The sequence below is a fragment of the Bombyx mori genome, chromosome 16 (genome assembly GCF_030269925.1).
Source record: "Bombyx mori chromosome 16, ASM3026992v2".
NCBI lineage: Eukaryota > Metazoa > Arthropoda > Insecta > Lepidoptera > Bombycidae > Bombyx > Bombyx mori.
This window is the reverse complement of record NC_085122.1, coordinates 6,934,830-6,949,023: the sequence shown is the minus strand read 5'-3', so window position 1 is coordinate 6,949,023 and position 14,194 is coordinate 6,934,830. Positions and strand designations below refer to the sequence as shown.

Below are 14,194 nucleotides of genomic sequence, written 5' to 3'. Positions count from 1 at the left end.
ATTTACATTTCCTAATGTTTTTCTACATAACACGCAATGTAACTTGATTAGAATTTGACTGACGTGCTAGGTCATCGACTTCGAGGTAAGGCGGAAAGCTGCTCTCAGTCGATTTACGCTTTGAGATTACAGTTTCATAAATTATGAACTTACCAAAGTGACCTAAATGCGGTTACGCTACATTTTGTACAAAAAAAATTCGGTAAAATTTGGGTTTCCGGTGCTTTTCGGTTTTGAGACATTACGACGACTTATTCGAGCCATTTTTCGATATAACATTTACATATTATTAATTTTTATTTTATTTTTATTATTACTTTATTCGCCAAATTATCATTAAAACACTACTTATTTTGCCGAATAAACTCGATCACCTTCATCGATTCAATTAATAAATAATATTTGTGTTTCAAAGTGGCAAAAGAAACTTTCGCGTGTAGTTCGGTTAGCATGTTTCAAACGCAACTTTCAAAATAAGATGGATTGTACACAAAGTGAAATTAATGTCTATCTCTTTAAAAATGATCACAGCAATTATTTCTATGTTAATTAAGTTGTAAATATGCAAGAAATTTATGTTAGTGTAATTTCAAGTTATTTAGTCGAGCGACGAATAGTTGCTGTATGACGTTTGTAATTTATCTTTTATAGCCTTCGATTACGGCAAGGAGAAACGGAGCACTCGGTACACTAATGTGTAGAAAAATGTATTAATAAATCTTCTGGATTCTTACACATGCGTATGTATGTATTAATTTTTAGTAATCAACACGAGTTTTTTTTTATTGCTTAGATGTGTGGACGAGCTCACAGCCTAACTGGTGTTAAGTGGTTACTGGAGCCCATGGACATCTATAACGTAAATGCGCCACCCTCCTTGAGATATGTTCTAAGATCTCAGTATAGTTACAACGGCTGCCCCACCCTTCAAACCGAAACGCATTACTGCTTCACGGCAGAAAATAGGCAGGGCGGTGGTACCTACCCGCGCGGACTCACAAGAGGTCCTACCACCAGTAAACGAGTTCTACCACGAGTGCTTAAAAGCAGAAAAAATCAGCAAAAGGCAAGCCATTTGAGGAACTAGATAACATAAAATAACATATTTGGGTATCGAACTTTAGCTGCCGTAGTTAAATAAATGTCTGCTTTACAATAATAAAATTTAAATAATATTTGCTTACCTCGAATTTTTTAGTGCGTATTTTTAGATAATCCAAATTAGTTTGGTTAAATTGCTGTCAATTGTTGAATAGAACATTCTTTAAGGTAACAAATTATTCTATCCTGAACTATATAATTGTATATTCTATGTATTATGTATGTGTAATCTTCAAAATGGAAGTGTGTTATAAGTAAATACGGTTATAAGTTATAAATTGGTTGGTAGTTTATGGAACACAAAGCGACGGAACCAACCTTTATTGGCGAAAAAAAAACAATTTGTTTCATTCTTTCTCAATTACAATTTTGACGCGGTTAAAGGCGCCGCGGCGCCGTCACGTTTTATATATATTATTATCGACCAGAAGTGAGGTAGTTAAAAAAAAAGGAATAAAATTACACAGAACTGGCCTAAATATATTTCACTGAATTAACCAAAACTTCTAACAAAATGATTTCAATCTACTATTGTAGATTGAAATCATTTTTTTCAATCTACTATTGTAGATTAAAAAAAAGAGAATAAAACAAAACTCATTCTTTAATAAAAGAAAACTTTTAAAATAACACAACAAGTCTCAAACATGTTTCAAAAAGAACCGCACGCACGAACGCCACGCATCAAAAAAAGGGTGAAGCCTTTTTTTCTCCTACCTATGCTGATAGCCTTGAGAGGCTATTTCAGCTTCTCCTTGACGTGTAGGTGAGCTCACGGGGCTCTAACCAGGAGTGTCGCTAAAACTGGCCCTAGCAAGAGCAGTGCTTCGCAGAATCTACCACCGGATCGGAAACGCGACCCACTGAGAAAATCCGGCGAGAAACTCCGTAGGCAGGGCGAAGGCGCAGTGAGGGATCTTTTTTATAGTGTAGCGCTGGCTCTCGGTCGGGGGCTACCTGGACTCGGTAATACTATTAGACTCCGGTAACTCTGTGGTAATTCGTGAGTTCTTCAAGCAATTTGAGTCTCCGACCATTGGTAGACCAAAATTCCTAACAGGTGAACACAGGGATGTCTTAGTTTACAAATTTAAGAAAATTTGGCTTCAGTTTCATTATTTGAAAGGCTATATCTTCTTTCACGTAGTCATGGCGTAAAGCATTAGACGTGTTATTATAATCATTTGATTGACGAACCAGGAACACTAGAACCGGTTAGTTTTTTGTCCGATTTCGTTTTCAAGACTTATCGTTGTTTTAAGATACAAATTCCCCATACTTGAAAATGAATGGTCCGTCACATTCTTGGAGATAAGCTTTGAAATGGTTGGTCGCTCTGAACAAGCACTGGGTAAATGGCACCTACTAGTCAAAATACCATTTTGCATGTTTACTTTATTCACTATTGGAGACATTTATCAATAAAGATATTTGCGGCTTTAAATAAAATATGACTTTAGGGAAGGGAAAAAGTTTTCCCTGCCCTATGTATGTTCAACTGTTTTCGATAAATCAGACAAGATGATCTCTTAGTTGTATATTCTTATAGTTTTCTTCGTTTGTTTAAACATTTCTTACACAAGGTCTATACGAAATTTCTATGCTGCGTTATAAACTAAAGTTAAGGCCATAGCGAATTTTTCGTTTGCTGTCAATGTCATGAAGAATCAATCTCCAATTGATGCGTTGTTCCATTAATAGTATATTGTTTAATATTCATTGTCAAAAAGATATGCTTGCTCACAATAACAATATTTTTTGTGGTAACGGTTTTGTACCTGACGTGAAATGGCCGCCGGTCGTGTATTTAGGGTTGTCACTATGAATTACAAACTCGGAGTAAACTATTGTGAAAATTTCCATCGTTATTCTTTTTTTTTTCCTACCTTGCTGATAGCAACATTGGCCCTAACAAGAGCAGTGCTTCGCAGAATCTACCACCGGATCCGAAACCGCGACCCACAGAAGATCTGGCGAGAAACTCAGTGGGCTAGGACTTATTCTTTAGGAATATTTATCGCAGTCACATTTGAAGTATTGTTTATCATGCTTGTTGCCGGTTCGGAGTGGTCGCGGCTTATATTCTGGGATTCGAAATTTTGACGATACTGTATAATCACTCCACTCGATAAGAGTACACTTATTGATTATTACACTCTATTTACCTCTTTAATTATACGATTCAAACTTAGATTTCTCATCTGAGCAGAATTAAAACGTATTAGCTTGGCACATTAGTAGTTTAAATTAAGAAAATATACTCGAGTCACTGGCAAGTATAAAGTGCCTAAATACTATAATAATAGGTAATCAATTACACAAGAAATACACTAGCTTATAATCTTCTCCCCTTTCAATTTATTATGTCGAATATTATTTGTGTTTTTATAGTTAAAAAATAAACTAACAATTGACAGCCCTACAGGCAGGCCAGTTGCCAGCCGATTGATGGCCTGTCTCCTTTTTAGTATAGTACGTGATTTAAACATTTATGTGTTGTTAATATTTGGTGGCTTCATGCATGCGGCTCGCGGTTTCGAAACTCCCAATAAAGGAGTTGTTTTTTTAATGAAATTTACGGACGCAGTTTAATAACCTTTTACAATGACGTAACTTAAGTTCTTATTCAAGTAATGAATTTAGTTGGTCGAAATTCGACATACTCATTCATCGATACTCAAAAACTATATGCATTTTATGAATTAAATTTTTTATTTTGTTTTGGTAACAAACATATTTAGTAATAAAATTTACAAATATTTTTTCTTGCTAACAGTAAATCTTTTTACGAGCTTTTAAAAAACAAAGATAAATTTAATTCACAGAGTAGAAAATAGTACCTACCAGTAAACTGACTGTTTCAAAGAATTATTGTTCATAATATATTTAAATAGCCAATAGCAAGTAAATATATATTTTTTTTTTGACAAATTGGATGGAGACTTACCATTGATTCATATTTGCTGAATTATGTTTCTAGATTTTAGATTTCGGACTTTAACAGATTATCGTCTGTTATTTAAAATTTTATATAAAGGGAAATCCTAAGTTAACCTTGTTCCGAAGATTACATTGAAATCGATCATTCTCTCGTCATACTCTCGAAAAGAGACCATAAAGTATAATCAAGCGAAGTAAGATCCATCCTAGATGACCACGGACGACTGGCTGTCAGCCATGCTTGTGACAAAAAAAAGGAAATTTGGTGGGAAACTGAGCAAAATAGTTTAACATTGAATATTCAAAGTAGAATGATAGTTCCAAATTCAAATATGTATAATTATTGTTTTTTTTTTAAATGCAACAGTATATCCGCTGAGTTTCTCGCCGGATCTTTTCAGCGGGTCACGTTTCCGATCCGATAGTTGATGCATACGTGAAGTACCTGCCTTTGAGCCCCTAGGTCTCCTTCGGAGGCGCTCGGGCAGCTCCTGGCTGAGCCCGTGCTCGACAATCTGTCTTGGGGAAATTGCAAAGTCCTGCGGGCCACAAGTGATTCTTCCTACCTAAAAAAACAGAACATAAATATGACATATATGTACATAAGGACAGTACCTTTAAAAGTATTGCTACATAGACTATAGATTTTAGTAATAAAATTTGAATTATAAATAAACGATAATGTGCCATAGAGTTTTCATTAACTTTTAGGTGTTAAAAAAACAACGGATCTGAACCTTCGTTAGATTTCATATTAGAATTTACTGCTAATCGTACGCATTCCTCGATCAATTTATTATAAAGTTGACCCACGTTCACGAATCTCGTCCGTTTCGTCGGTGACCCATAATTTTCGTGGTCATCTCTACTATATCGGCTTTTACTAAGACGACCGGTTTTCGTCAAGTTCACTGCAGGTTGTGACCCACATGCCGGAAACTTTCTTTGCTTCGTAAAAATAACGCACAACACTGGTTGACAGATTTTCGAATATTGGATATCTTTTTATGTTGTAGGACGTTGATTGAATCAAAACTATTTGTGAATGACTAGTTCTAAATGTTGTGAGTATGATGGAGATAAAAAAATTAAGCCTATTTAATTGGGGAAAACGCTTTTCTCGAAAATTGGTTTGCTAATTCGCTGTAGTAATAAATACGACATTAGTGCGTAGTACTCACAAAATGCACTAAAACTAGTAATAGTATTTAAGATCAGAATTTGGAAGTTAGGTAGCAGAATAACATATCAGATACGGCCAAATGCTCATTTACGAGGACACGATGCCGTCCCTCCCTTGCGAGACAAACCGCGAAGGTCTTCTCTGTCGTGTTCAAGTCTTTTTTTTATTGCCCTTGTATGCAGACGAGCACACGGCCTGATGGTGAGTGGTCACCGTCGCCCATGGATTTCAGCAATACCAGGGGCAGAGCCAAGCCGCTGCCAACCGTATTCTCCACAAGCCACGTTTTAAGAAGAACATGTCATAGCACTCGGGAAAAACCGTGGGGCTCATTCCAAAGGCGGATGGTACGTGGCAAAAAAGATCTCTGGAAACGCACTGTGGATGATCGCAGTGGCTCCAGGTAGTATGGATGAACTCTACTGCAGTGGCAGGCGGTGCGACAGTAAAAACGAGACCCAGTCGCATCCAGTGATCATCAATCGCATCAAGTGATGTCCAGTCCAGATGTATCAGTCAGAACTGAAGTTTTCCAGACAGTCCGCAGGCCGGCCGAAGGATCTGTCAGTTGCCCAATTCCCGACTATAATACTGTTACAGTTTTTGATTCAAAGCTATTCCATTTCAGACAATGTAGTTATTTTCGGTGTAAAATTTAATATTAACTTATCTGAAACAAATTGTTTTTTTTTTTGTAAGGAATTTAAAATGAGACTTTATTTGCCTTCCCTATTTAAGCCAACAAAATAAAATATGGTACGTTGCAATTGCGTAATGTGAACAACGAATCTCGTATTACATGCTTGTAACAATAAGATTCTAAACGTTACATTGTTATAGAATTGATTTATGATTAAAATTTACAACATCTATAAACTGTTCAACATAGTATTTATTAAAACTTACCACATTTTATCGGATCTTTATAAAACTACTCCATTTGTGATTGGCCTGCTACATAAAGAAATCGAGGTTGTTTCTTACGGCACACTTTGCCTGATCTTTTATTTCTTTTTGTGTGTGTTTTTATATTTGTAATATCAAAAACGATGCCGACTGCGATAAAGAGAAAACGCTTGCGTGAAATTTTTACCCTTTTATGGTTTTTTATGTTCATGCACAACATTTTTTAGTCTCAAACAATATTAATTAATGATGAATATAATTTGTACGTGTATTTATTTTGTTTCTTTACCGTGAGATAATTATACACACGATCATCTGACAGTGGTAGAAGCGTTACATATGGAACTCGCTTTTAATCTAGTTAGTATGTCTCATATGATAATAATTAGGATGTCCCCTAAACCCATGCATCAGCCCGCTGAGTTGCTCGCCGGATCTTCTCAGTGGGTCGCGATTCCGATCCGGTAGTAGATTCATTCGCGAAGCAATTGCTCTTGAGTTGTTAGATCTCTCTCGGAGGCGCTCGGGCAGTTGTTAGCAAATCCCACCCCTCCTGGCTGAGCTTTTGCTCGCCCACCTGTTCTGGTGAAGCTGGAAAGGCCTCCGGGCCATCAGCAATATTTCAATCATAAAAAAAAAGAAAAAAAAGGATGTTCGAAGCATAGCTACGTTTTTGGAAAGTACTTTTAATAAACTTGAAGTGTGTTGGTGTGTAGCCTCACGATTGATAGCCAGTTTGCAATTCTTCCTTTTTTAAAGCTACCTGATGCTAAGCATATGCTTGCTCATAAATGCAGGCAAGATGAAAACTTAAACCCCATCAATAAATTTCCTAATTTTCGCGTAGATGAAAAGTACGCCATGAACTACACTACCGGCACGCTATGGTGGCCGTTTTGACGTTTGGCCACTCATGAAGTTTCGTATTAATAGTAATTATATTTGAAGGAGCAAATTGGTGTTCTTTATAGTCAATAGTGACGTGCAGCTAGTCATCAAAGGGGACGGCCCATTTCAGGCCCAAAGCGGACAATAGATTAGAGAAAAAATACTTAGTGCATTAATTTTGTCATAAATAAATATGCATTTACTTTCTTCCAAATAAGCGCCACTACAGTTTACAATAAGTAGTTTAAAAAAAGTAACTCTATTGAAAAAAACAAGAATTTTATTTTTGCGGGAAAAATATTGCCAACATCAAAACCTTTTACGTATTAAGTAAACATTCTAAGTATATAAAAAAACATATAAATAAATCATTTTAAATATTTTCATTAATCAATCGATTTTAATTGATTTTAAGCACATAAAATAACATCAAAGACATACCCATTGGACTTTAACTTGTTACTATACTTGAGGCCTTAGAACTTATAGCTCAAAGTGGGTGGCGCATTTACGTTGTAGATGTTTGTGGGCTCCAGTAACTACTTAACACCAGGGTGGCTGTGAGATCGTCCACCCATCTAAGCAATAAAAAAAAAACTTAACTTGTATTGTTATTTAAATATGTACAACTAAAACAAAAACATAAAAAATAATGTGTACTCGTAAAAAAAAGATTAAGAAATAAATCAATTATCGGTTATTTAAAAAAATGATCGATATATGAATTTCATGTAATTATTTTTCTTTATACTGACAACACTGATTTTAATCTGACTGACTGACACTTCGCTTGCTTCTACTTGCTAGTGCTTGCGTTCAAAATGGATGTATTTTGATTTTTCTTCGATTTATTTTGCTTTTATCAATAACGTTTCATACTACGACTGAAAAACATTGTGTGAATTGTGGTTTTAACCTGACCGAGATTGAAAACCCTGTATATACTCTCCTGTGCTATTTTTAGATGATTTACTAATTGTGTATGAAGATGAATAAAATATAGATATTTAAAGAAGTATGTGTTTTTTATACCTTAATAACTACAATTGTATAAAAATACATTAGGAACATCTTAAACATTAAAAAAAGAAAAGTTCTTGAAGTATTTATATAGAAAATTAACCTCAAAACGAGTTTTTTATTTTCACTATATTTTTTAGATATCTAATACATTTAAGAATTTGAATCAGCCCATTTTTATAGTAATATTTGATGTCCACCTTGGGCCTAGCACACTATGGAGAGTGGGCATTCCCCTTTATCGAATGTATTATTTTAGGACACAAAATTTATTTATTACGTTGATTTCTAAACTATATACATTAGGGTCCCGCGAACATTTTTTTATTTTTATAAGATTATAATTATTGATGTACTTATTTACCACACAACTCGGCATGTGCTTTTCGAAATTCAAAATTTAAAAAAATGAAATTTAATACGATCACCACATAGGATCGCTGGCCACACAACTACTACCTCCGGCAAACTCGCGTCAATGCTTGTGTGCATATAAAGTATGTATTATATTCATTTTCATTCTAATATTCAGATCCTTCAAATATATTAAGTAGGTAAGCATTTATATTTTTGTTTTATTAAACCTTTTTAATCAGGTACTACTTGCAATAAAAACTTATAGATTTCATTACATTTTTTTCGAGAATAAATTGAGATTTCACATCGCTATTGTAATATGTCAAAACGGCAATCACAGCGTGCCGATAGAATAGTTAACAAAAAAAATTTCTAACAGTAATGGCATGGAAGTGTATCTATCGCCTTTTGTCGAAACAAATCTTCGGCCATTATTCCTTATTTATTAGTATTCCTTATTTAAAGGACATAAGCTCTAAAATTCACTAAATACATCATGGACTAGTTAGAAAAAGACCTCCAGAAATTGCAAGTACTGTCGTATATTTCTTAGAGTTTCTGAGGTTTGCGAATAGGTATTATTATTATTTACAATTAAACTCGGCATTAAGTAGCGTCTTTCGGCGCTCGTGCATGGGCGCATACTATCATTTTTTGGACATGTCTCAGGGTGAGGAAATGACTCCATAGAGCGCCTTGTCGTTCAGGGCAAAGTCGAAGGCACCAGGCCGCGTGGAAGGGTGCCCATGCGATGGACCGACCAGATCAAGTCGGCAGTAGGCGGCTGTTTGCATGAGTGTACCAGGCTCACCACAAACCGCGAGGAGTGGCGATTGCTCATGAGGCGCATAACATCTGCCCACAGCAATGATGCTGGATGACGACCACGACCGCTCTGACAAGAGTGATACGACATACGATTATTATTATTATATTCACAGTTAATTACACTCTTATATGTTTCTATTTAGAGTTATCATTACATGGCACGCTCTATTGAAATAGCTACGTAGAGCGTGGAGAGGTGTCAGAGGTGTTGTCTGTCCGAATATCGAGGCCGCACTACGCCGTGTTGCTCGCTCAGCGTTGCTCAAATAATCTTGATACTTGATGATTTTTTTTTAAACAATATCATGATCTTTTTTTTTACAGTTATTTGTATAAATACTGAAACACAAAACAAAATCTTACTTTAAGAATTACTTTCATCCTTTATTTTATCCCTTGAGGTGAGAATTCCAAAAATTACAGGTTACAAAATTAAATAACTAAATTTCAAGATTTTTGTCGTAACTGCCTAGAATCTTCATAGATGAAGCAATCGGTGAGTAATGGGAAGAAATTATGTATGTAATCACACGCGGAGGGGCAGTACAACATATTGCGACTATAAGAGGATTTATTTACTATATAAACGAACGAATGATTCCACGTTATCTTATTGTATCGCGTATCGCGTTGTTGTGTTTTTCACAGTATATGAATCATTTCGAGTGTTGAAAGACTATTTAGTTGAAGCGACATATTTGCAACTTTACAGGAGTACCATTCAAAGCTTAAAATTTGGACAAAATATCACACAGAAAAACTGATTCGGCTATTTTAATGGAGTAAACTTAATTGAAATTCAATTAAAATATCAAATGTTGATGTTAATACCATGCACCTTTAATTACAAAGATAAATATCGCGTATTTGAAATTTCTCGATTTGAAATCAATGATGATTTTTTCTTACTCATCATGACACCAAATGTTTAGATAATTTAGAAAATAATTTAGATAAAAACATTTATCATTCCTAGTATCAAGACTGTTCTATTCAAATACACTAAGCAAAAGGCACGTAAAGGTGAGCTAGACGCGGGCGCAGCGTATGACGTGTTTCTTCTCACTTCCTTCAGTGAACCGCGAACCGCCGCGCTCGAAGCAAGTCTCAATCTAAAACATAAATGAACACCTTTAAAAATTGACAATCAGTGATACAAAAAGAAAAAAAACTAACTAGTTTTATGTTTTGATTATTATCAACACAACACTAATTGGATTGGCATTTGAATACAAACTTTTAGAAAGCTTTGGTATTGATAAAAGTTTGTTTTTCGTTTGCAAGGACAGTGTTACGAAAGTTCAGATTGCGAGTTACAAAGTGTTTTTTTTTTTTTAATTTAGCTTATTCCGGGATTGTTGCGTGTTTGTGCGAATTAGAAGGTAAGTTATTGATTGCTGTAACTTAATAGCGTTCTGTCAGGAAATGTTTCGAAGTTCACAAGAAATGACTTTCGATTAACAACGTTTCTTCTTATTTGCACTTGAACGTTACGGCTTCGTTCCATTGCTTCTTCAAATGCGTATTGATAATTTTTAATGTATTTTTTTTGGTACACGCTTACTTCTGACCTTCAATCAAAGCGCTTAGGCTTCAACCAAAGCCGAAGGATGTGCGTAAACCTGCGGCTTGAAAGCCGTCTTCATTATAGAAAGGCCCGGTCGCTTTGTTTTCACATGAACGTTCACCTTTTATGTAGGTACGCCACAGTTCATTAAAGATTTTACATAATACACGCTTTCTTCGGAGGCATGTATGTGCTGATGCGGATTTTTACGGTTCCACAAGACCGTGACACTTTTACCGGCTAATTACTTTTGGCTCAATCGAAGGTTGAAAATCTCACGTCCGATTTTTATTTGGAAAACTACTAGAAGGAATCGAAGTTTGTCAACTATATAATATACATAGTGTTTTTTTGTGTGATTCCTAGCAAAAAATTTGCGTTTTAATTATAATTAAAGATATATACTTAATAATGTCTACCCGCGTTTGTAATTCGAAATATTAATGAAACAACTTCATTTTCCGGAATACAGAGTTGGTCGTGTCACCATCAGGTCTACAGATTACCATTCGGTAGATACATAATAAGACGGACCACACTTCGGTTTTAAAATAACAGATATGTCCTAACCATGTCGATTTTCTTGATGAAAAGTATCGTGTTGGTCCGGTTAATAAAATTTTATACATTCAGTCATTTTTACTTGTTTGAATAACATATATCCAAACATGCAAACAATCTTTCACATTACTAATGTTAGAGTAAATTTTAAAATGTATACAAGTTTACGTAGTCTCCAGTAGGTGCTGATGGCCTCTTATTAGAAGCTGTGGGGATGAGTGGAGATACGCCCCGACCTACTTACTATAAGCTGCTATTACTCTGCCGTGTCATTTTAAAGTAGTGATATTATTTTTATCATTATTTCTCAAGAATTCTTATTATGAGTTATTCAGTTTTAAATTACATTTTATTTGTAGACCGGACGTTTTACGCTCCTATCGGTAACATAGAATCTTGCAAAGGATTTCCTGGTTGTAAAAAATTTGGTGTCGTAATCGTTAGGCTTTCAGAGGTTTTAACACTAGAATCTGAACCCGGATTGATGGGATCACGCCACTACTATTCTACCTATGGCTCTCAAAAAGTGATCCTCAATGTTTAATTAAACATTCTCTACAATAGATGATAATCATTATGAATTTAAAATTTGGCGGCAAACAAAAGTGTCATAGCGGTAGTTGAGAATCACTGGAATAGTATTGCCATTATACGAATACTATTGTAAGCCCAGACAATAATTTGGTTAGCTTGAGATACCTGTAAATAAATATCTGTAAAAATATCTATAATAAAAGAAAACCACAGTGTAAGAAACTTCCAAACCAATAATTAAGAGCAATTCTCTTTGTATCACAGCTTACGTAACATCAAACTAAGTGTGAAGTAGGTGTGTAAGGAAATTCGTTGTTGTCCGTTACGATATGGATTGTAATTAGAAGGATGCTATAAACAACCTTATGTAACTGTTCTTAATGATATAGTGCCAGTAAAGACTTTCAGTTTCACTAAAACAAACTTCTTCTTCTTAGTCGAATACTTCATTGCTGAAGGTCGTGTCCTTGAAAGCCCTTCGTGGCTCTTTGTACCCTCAGCTTCCATTTGCTTCGGTTTTCGGCTTCTCTCAGGGCGTTCGCAACAGAGAGTCCAGTGAGCGCAGTTATCTGATCCGACCAACGGTTTGGTGGCCGGTCGGCGGGTCTTTTCCCTTCTACCTTGCCCACCACAATCAATCTTTCAAGGTTTAAAACAAAAAACAAACTATCGTTCTACATTTATTGTGTGCTTATGCCTATGTTTCTCAGTGTTTGTGGCTATTTTCAACTAGGTAGACTTCACGCTAGTCTGCTTATCAAGGCAATAAAAAAATCCAATCTATTATGGGCACTGGAAATGGTGACGAAGAAATCACGGGCCACGCACGACAGTAAAAGTAGTTTTAATCATGTCTACACTTATTTTATAACACGTAATAGCCCACCGAGTTTCTCGCCGGATCTTCTCAGTGGGTCGCAATTTCGATCCGGTGGTAGATTCTGCGAAGCGCTGCTCTTGCTAGGACTATTGTTAGCAAAATTCCCTCAGGTTCAGCCCGTGAGCTTCCAGGCTACCAGCGTATAGATAGGGAAAAAAGGAACATTATTTGTAAATATATTCCTCTTATTTTATTCGTGAAATGGTTGAGAGCAAAGAAAATCTACGAAATATCGGAAACCGTTTTAAGACATCCCAATTTGAATGTTGAATTACTATAACAATCAACTTGAATCATTACCAATCATTATCAATCATCATTGATCAATACGAATCATTTATATTGCATATAATATATATATAATCCAAACGAAAAAACCTTTGAAAATTTGAAAGCAATCCAATAATAGGTGTCGTGTACATATAAATGCGCTATCAAGTTTCCACACTGAACTAACCTTGAACACTTAAGCCGCAACGGAAGTGAAATCCCATTTGACAGTGATAATAACACATTGAATTTATCCAAGAATGCTTGTTAGCAGGTCTCGTTAAAGATCACTTGTTTCGCCGTCCGAAACCTGTGTGAGAAAGTGGACGTGTAGGCGAAACGCGATCGTAGCTTTCGATTAAACTTTAAAAAAAAAGCAATTCTGCGAGATTGAAGCGATAGCCGAATCATTTATGAAATTTAGCTAACCAACCAAGTTAACTTGTTTTTCGTGGAAAGAACGTGGTTTTTTCATTATTATATTGAGTGAAATGAAATTTCTCGAACGCAACTACATGTTTATATGACTGAGTGGTTGGTGCAGTAGCTAGCGCCCTTGACTGTTGTGCCGAGGGTCGCGGGTTCGATTCCCACGTCCGGCAAACATCATGTGATGCACGCAGACTTGTTTGCTCTTTGTCTGGGTGTTTATTATCAACGTTTAAAAGGATGTATGTCAGTCTCTAGTACCCATAACACAGAGAATCCTAATTGAGGGCGGATCACCGTGCGTGATTTCTTCCCAGTTATTTATTATTATTATTGATATTTAATTTGGTTACTCAAAACTCAAAATTTCTGATAAAATATACTGAATACTTTAATAATTGAAATTAGTTGAAAAATTCATACAGAACCGTACATAATTATGGATATTTTAGATGGAGAGAAATTTAGAGAAGAAGAGTCTTATAAAATCCGAAATTAATTTTGTGGCGGATATGCCCCAGCGATTTCTAGTAATCCTCTCTTTCCCTGAGGCAAGACGCACGTTCAAGGGGATAATTTCATCTTCATTTGAAAGGTACTTGATTAATTCAAAAATACCCGCAATTACCTACCAACATACCTAATATACCTACTTATTTAACATTAGAAACACTGAATGCCTAAATACTTATATTGCCCAAAATTAGTCACAATGACTGCATTGTGAAAG

The 14,194-nt window shown here is 35.5% G+C and overlaps 1 protein-coding gene across 14 annotated transcripts in view; it reads left to right on the top strand.

Moving 5' to 3' along the window:
* Positions 1 to 10,245: 10,245 nt before the first annotated feature.
* LOC101746345 (uncharacterized) overlaps positions 10,246 to 14,194 on the top strand; it is a 104,375-nt gene continuing 100,426 nt past the window's right edge. For 8 of the 14 annotated variants that reach the window (XM_062673014.1, XM_021349706.3, XM_062673006.1 and 5 more), the window contains exon 1: positions 10,289 to 10,605. The gene's annotated coding sequence lies outside the window, so the exon portion shown is untranslated. Of the gene's footprint in view, positions 10,623 to 14,194 lie in introns of all 14 variants that reach the window. The other 6 variants (XM_062673013.1, XM_062673009.1, XM_062673016.1 and 3 more) reach the window with 3 other exon arrangements.